This window comes from Schistocerca americana, chromosome X (genome assembly GCF_021461395.2).
Source record: "Schistocerca americana isolate TAMUIC-IGC-003095 chromosome X, iqSchAmer2.1, whole genome shotgun sequence".
Taxonomy (NCBI): Eukaryota; Metazoa; Arthropoda; class Insecta; order Orthoptera; family Acrididae; genus Schistocerca; species Schistocerca americana.
In genome coordinates, this window is record NC_060130.1 from 483,278,859 (window position 1) to 483,284,641 (window position 5,783).

Here is a 5,783-nt window from a genome sequence, read left to right on the forward strand (position 1 = left end):
GGTGTGTTTTTTACAGATTAATTCTCTTAAAATATAAATAATATTTAATTATAAACACGCCACACACACAGATGGTTGCATTACAGATTTTCGTTGCATGTGACTTACGTGAAACATCGGTTTGGAGTGTTCGTTTTCATAATATTCGTCCAACAGATGTAACTGCATTCCCACAGCATTCTTATTGTTGCACACGTAAATTGTTCTCACTGAACACTTTAGATTTGTCTCTGAGAAGATTTCTACCACGCACCACATGTTGTAATACATACAAAGAGCTTACAAACATATGAGTATCACAGATGCTATGAATATAGTAACATTTGACGATGATGTACTATGTTTGGAAAGGATAATATATTCATTTACGCAACTGTAATGCCTTTTACACTAGTACAGAGACATTGAATTTTTGAGTTGATATTGTTAAATTAATTATAAAGTTTATATATAAATATATATACATATATATATAATAAATTTTTTATATAATATTTTATAATGTATATATATATATATGTATGTAAAAACTTTATAATTAATGTAACTATATATATATATATATATATATATATATATATATATATATATATATATATATATAGAACTGTATAGGTGAAATAGCATATTACTTAATTGCATTTAGCATCATGAGAATTAAAGTACCATATAAATTTGCTACTTGATCTGCAGATAGGTGTACTAATGTTATTTGCTTTGGAGGCTGGAAAGTAATTTTTGGAAATTTTTCAGGAGGAAAGGTGTGTTAGCTAACTCTGTTTGATCGTTAAGGATATAGTCTGGGGTGCTGCTTTTGTGTGTGTGCATTTCTAATTCTTCTAATATATTCATAGTGGCTCTTTTTTCTGCTAGATGCAAAACTTTTAAGTTGTCCTTGGTGTTTCCCACTGAATGGTTTTCTTCAGCAATATGGGCTGCAAATGCTGATTTGTTCAAGTTACCAAGTCTTAAAGCATCAATATGTTCTTTGTATCTAATTTCAAAACTACTGCCTGTCTCTCCAATGTAGAATTTTGGGCATGTATCACATTTGAGTTTGTATATTCCTGATTTACGGTAGAGACTCTTGGAGGTATTTACATCAGGGATTACTTTTGCTGTAATTTATTATTTGTGGAAAAACTGATTGTGATATTATTATTCTTTTTAAATAAGTTTGCTGTTTGGTATGAAAGTGGACCTATGTATGAGAGACTAGCATATTTAGGTTTGGCTTCAGTGGCACACTGATTTGGCTTGAAGTGACTGCTGTGAAGTAGATCTGTGGTTTTTGTCTGCATTTTGTTGTGGAGTTTATCTATTATTGTGGGTTTATATCCATTATTATGAGCAACTGTTTTAATTATATTGATTTCATTTTTTTGGTCTGTGTCACTCGTTGGTACTTTTTTAATTCGGTGTAGCATCGATCTGAAATACGCCATATTTTGTTGGCAGTGGTGGCAAGATGAATTGCCAATACTGACATCTGTGGTGGTAGGTTTTCTGTAGATACTAAATTGATGTTTATTCTTACTATTGAAAATTTTCACGTCAAGAAAGTTAATGCTTTTATTAGTTTCATGTTCAACTGTGAATTTAATTTAATGCCTTTATTAGTTTCATGGTCAAATGTGAATTTAATATTTTTGTGCATTTTGCGTAGATCTGCTGCTAGTGTATCTATTTCATTGCTTGCACCATCAAAATGAAAGATTGTATCATCAACATATCTTCTGTAGTACATTATTTTGTTTGAGATGTGCTGGTTGGTTGAGAAGAATTTTTGCTCTATATGGTTGATGTAAATGTCAGCCAATATCCCAGCTAAGCTACTTGCCATTGCCAAACCATCATGTTGATGGTACAGTTTGTTGTTGAAGCTGAAGTAATTATGCTCTAGAATAAGTGAAAGTATTTCTATGAGTTCACAGATCTCTGCTACACTAATTTTCTTATATTTAAGCAAATTGTTTCTTATAATGTTAATGGTCTCTTTGACAGGTATGTTCGTGTACAGGTTGACTATGTCTAGTGATTCTAATTTAGCTGTTGGTGGGATGTGGATGTCTTTAATTAAGCTTATGAGATCATGTGTGTTATGTATGATGTAGTTATTTTCAAATGTATAGTATTTGGTAATGAAGTCTTTTAATTTATGGCTTATGAAATATGCAGGGCTGTTTCTTCAGTTATCAATAGGGCGAATGGGACAATTTTCTTTATGAACCGTTGGCCGTGCATGCAGTTTTGGTGCTGAGGGATTCATTGCTATGCAGTTACGTATTTCATATTTGTTCAGTAAAAAGTTACAGTTTTGTAGTAGGTTTCGGAGTTTAGTTTGGAATTTTACTGTAGGATCTGTCTTTATTGCAGTAATATTGTTCCTATGGAAAAATTGGAAGTTTTTCTCTACATATTCTCTTTCATGCATTACGATTAAAGATTTTTTTTGTCAGCTTTTACTATGAGTGCTTTACTTTCAGACAGTTTGCTGTTAATACTTTTCAAATCTTTAAGTTCAGTGTTTTTGCGGGTATTATTTGTTTGAAGTTGTTTTTTTATCAGTTTATTTGTCTTGTATGCAACTGCATTTTTCTCACACATGTCTAGTTTTGCTGTGTCACAAGCAAGTTTAGTGCAGGCTATGAGATTTTTAACGTTTCGATTATTGAGATTTGTTCCAATATTATGTTTCAGACCTTTACTTAATAAAGTGAGCTCACCGTTGCTAAATTGGATGTCAGTTGTATTAAAAACTCTATCAAAAAACTTGTGTTGGCCTAGCTGTTTGTTTTTATCAAAATCTGAATTGTTCATAGATTTTAAGGCTTCAATTTTCTTTTTGTGTTTGGATAACATAATCTTTTCTTCTTTATCTACTTTATCGTTTATGTGCTGTAGGATGTGTGAGAATTGCAGAGGTGAGAGGCTGTGTCCATGTTGCAGATCCAAGTTGTACATGACATTGATTAAGTTTTCTTTTTTCTTGTATTGCATTTCAATCTCTGTTTTTAGCCATATATTTTCACATTTTTGCTTAGCAAATCTGGCAGCTTTAGTTTTGCAGCTAATTTTGACTTTGAAATATTTCGGAACTATTTTAAGAGACATACACTCTTTGTTGAATTTAATGTTAAGAGACGTTTTCATTAGGTTAATTTTATGTTTCTTGAAAGCATGTATATTTCTCATTTCCTGGCAAGGTAAGCTTAATGCAATTTTGTCATATGATGACATAATGGAGACCGTGGCTGTTGTTTGAAGAGAAATGTTGATGGTGTTAGGACAGCAACCAGCCACAAATTTACTTTCAGTTCCTATATTCAAAGGGTACCGTTACCGGTTTCGAATCGTTGTGATACAACCTCAGACGGTTTACACGCTTTCTTTATGATATGTGGTGTGTTTTTTACAGATTAATTGTCCTAAAATATAAATAATACATAATTATAAACACGCCACACACAGATGGTTGCGTTACAGATTTTCGTTGCATGTGACTTACGTGAAACGTCGGTTTGGAGTGTTTGTTTTATTAACATTCGTCCAACAGATGTAAATGCATTCCCACTGCATTCTTATTGTTGCACACGTAAATTGTTCTCACTGAACATTTTAGATTTGTCACTGAGAAAATTTCTACCACGCACCACATGTGTTGATACATACAAAGAGCTTACAAACATATGACTAACACCATCAACATTTGTCTTCAAACAACAGCCACGGTCTCCATTATGTCATCATATGACAAAATTGCATTAAGCTTACTTCGCCAGGTAATGAGAAATATACATGCTTTCAAGAAACATATAATTAACCTTATGAAAACTTCTCTTAACATTAAATTCAGCAGAGAGTTTATGTCACTTAAAATAGTTCCGAAATATTTCATAGTCAAAATTAGCTGCAAAACTAAAGCTGCCAGATTTGCTAAGCAAAAATGTGAAAATATATGGCTAGAAACCGAGATTAAAGTGCAATACAAGAAAAAAGAAAACTTAATCAGTCATGCAAAACTTCATATGCAGCTAGGACAGAGCCTCTCACCTTTACAATTCTCACACATCCTACAGCACATAGACGATAAAATAGATAAAGAACTAAAGATTATCTTAAACAAACACAAAAAGAAAATTGAAGGCTTAAAATCTATGAAGAATTCAGAGTTTGATAAAAACAAACAGCTAAGCCAACACAAATTTTTTGATAGAGTTTTTAATACAACTGACATCCAATTTAGCAACAGTGAACTCACTTTGTTAAATAAAGGTCTGAAACGTAATATTGGAACAAATCTCAGTAATCACAACGTTAAAAATGTTATAGCATGCACAAAATTTGCTTCTGACACAGCAAAACTAGACATGTGTGAGGAAAATGCAGTTGCATACAAGACAAATAAACTGATAATAAAACATCTTCATACAAATAATACCCGCAAAAACACTGAACTTAAAGATTCGAAAAATATTAACAGCAAACTGTCTGAAAGTAAAGCACTCATAGTAAATGCTGACAAAGGAAATTCTTTAATCGTAATGCATGAAAGAGAATATGAAGAGAAAACCTTGCAATTTTTCCATAGCAACAATATTACTGAAATAAAGACAGATCCTACAGTAAAATCCCAAACTAAACTCCGAAAGCTCCTACAAAACTATAACTTTTTACTGAACAAATATGAAATACGTAACCGCATAGCAATGAATCCCTCAGCACCAAAACTCCGTGCACAGCCGAGGTTCATAAAGAAAATTGCCCCATTCGCCCGATTGATAACTCAAGAAACAGCCCTGCATACTTCATAAGCCGTAAATTAAAAGACCTCATTATCAAATACTATACATTTGAAAATAACTACATCATACATAACACACATGATCTCATAAGCTTAATTAAAGACATCCACATCCCACCAACAGCTAAATTAGCATCACTACACACAGTCAACGTGTACACAAACTTCCCTGTCAAAGAGACTATTAACATTATAAGAAACAATCTGCTTAAAGATAAGATAATTAGTGTTGCAGAGATCTGTGAACTCACAGAAATATTTTCACTTATTCTAGAGCATAATTACGTTACCTTCAACAACATGATGGTTAGGCAATGGCAAGTAGCTTAGCTGGGATATTGGCTGACATTTACATCAACCATATAGAGCAAAAATTCTTCTCAACCAACCAGCACATCTCAAACAAAATAATGTCCTACAGAAGATATGTTGATGATACAATCTTGCTTTTTGATGGTACAAGCAATGAAATAGATACATTAGCGGCATACCCCCATGAACCATGGATTTTGCCGTTGGTGGGGAGGCTTGCGTGCCTCAGCGATACAGATGGCCGTTCCGTAGGTGCAACCACTACGGAGGGGTATCTGTTGAGAGGCCAGACAAACTTGTGGGTGCTGAAGACGGGCAGCAGTCTTTTCAGTAGTTGCAGGTGCAACAGTCTGGATGATTGACTGATCTGGCCTTGTAACATTAACCAAAACGGCCTTGCTGTGCTGGTACTGCGAACGGCTGAAAGCAAGGGGAAACTACAACCGTAATTTTTCCCGAGGGCATGCAGCCTTACTGTATGGTTAAATGATGATGGCGTCCTCTTGGGTTAAAATATTCCGGAGATAAAATAGTCCTCCATTCGGATCTCCGGGCGGGGACTACTCAAGAGGACGTCGTTATCAGGAGAAAGAAAGTTGGCGTTCTGCGGATCAGAGCGTGGAATGTCAGATCCCTTAATCGGTCAGGTAGGTTAGAAAACTTAAAA